Here is a 1,881-nt window from a genome sequence, read left to right on the forward strand (position 1 = left end):
CTGTGATTTATGCCTTAATTACACAACTGGTTAATTAATGGTCAAGTAGTCGTGCAGTGTCCATACCTAAAATAAATTATCGTCTAAAATAGCAGAATGGTTAACCAGCCAATTGTATATGTGTCATTTATTTGTACAAGTTTCTTGAAATGTATCAAACAGGAAATAGTGTAATGTGTTATAGTGTATCATGTATGTAATATTAGTCACTGCCTCCCACAGTCTTCGCAACCCACACATACTCTCTCTCTCTCTCTCTCTCTCTCTCTCTCTCTCTCTCTCTCTCTCTCTCTCCACTCATTCGCTCTATTACCATTTATCTCAATATACATCATTATCTCCCCTCCCACACACACACACCCACACACACCCACACACACACTGAACATTTGGATCGCCACACTGCCAAACGTTACATAGCCCTCACATAAATTGACTTACTTCCTGTAGACCATGTAACGAGGCTGTGACAGGAGTGTTACGGATAAAGATATTTTATGGTCTAGGGTCTATGGTCCAGTGTTTATCATTTTCATACCTTGACCTTGTATAGAAATCAGGGAGGAAATAGTTACTGCATGTTAATTTATCGTAAGGTTCATTTGCCAGTGCATGAAAACGAGAATGTAGGTTAGCAGTGCATAGAAAACAGAACCGAACTTGAAATCAGACCTTAAGGTGACATTACATAAAACCTAAAAGTAACTTCACAATGAATAACAATTCAGATGATAACTTGACAGTGCATAAAAAAATAACTGCATGTATAAAACTCAGCAACGCATTTTGGCAGTGTATAAAAAGATGAACGTAACTTGACAGTGCACCAAACCCCGACCGTAACTTGACAGTGCACCAACTGACGTGCACCAAACCAAACCCCGACCGTAACTTGACAGTGCCAAACCCGACCGTAACTGCACCAACGACCGTACCACCCGACCGTAACTTGACAGTGCACCAAACCCCGACCGTAACTTGACAGTGCACCAAACCCCGACCGTAACTTGACAGTGCACCAAACCCCGACCGTAACTTGACAGTGCACCAAACCCCGACCGTAATATCTACCAAATCATGAATAGATGCTACATCAACTCCACCCGCTTGGAATCCACAAACTCTGATGAAATTCCTTGATTAGACAAATTACTTCAAGGACCTTTTATTAAATGTGCAGCTTCGTATGTAAATTCCTTATCAGGTTAACCACACAAGGTGGAAAACTTCCTGTATTAGCTAAGGGAAATGAGAAAAGTTGAAGAAGTTTGGCCTAAATTGGTACACAAACTCTCTTGCTCTCACCTCATAAACTAGACACTTGTGGGATGAAGAAACACAGACTAGTAGCTAGGATGGTTGCTAGTTACGCTATTTGTAATATGCAGTGAGGCATGTATGTATGTATGTAATGTATGTATGCATGTATGTATGCTGTGGTGTAATGGTCAGCATGCTCGCCTCGCAAGCGTGCGGACCCGGGTTCGATCCCCGGGCAGGGTGAAACTATTGGCAAGTTTCTTTACGCCATTTGCCTCTGTCATGCAGCTCGTTAATTTAGGGTGTGGTTGTTACACTAGGGGCAACTATTATATGTATGGATGGATGTAAGCGTATATGTTCATGTTTATGCAACAATAACACCAACAGAACTTGTACATAGTTTACGTTTAATTGTGTTGTTTTCTTAGCCTAAGCTCACGAAGCTGTTCGGGAAACTAATTGCTAATTACATTCCTAGAGCACTGTAATTGTGGCATTACATAATCACGCCAGCATTTGGAACAACAATTAGATAAACGATAAACACAAACCCTAAATTACCCAAAAAATCCTTTGCATAATTACTAAAGTCACAAAAATTATTAATAAATCCTGATT

Source organism: Homarus americanus, unplaced genomic scaffold (assembly GCF_018991925.1).
Source record: "Homarus americanus isolate GMGI-L3 unplaced genomic scaffold, GMGI_Hamer_2.0 scaffold1640, whole genome shotgun sequence".
NCBI classification, from domain to species: domain Eukaryota; kingdom Metazoa; phylum Arthropoda; class Malacostraca; order Decapoda; family Nephropidae; genus Homarus; species Homarus americanus.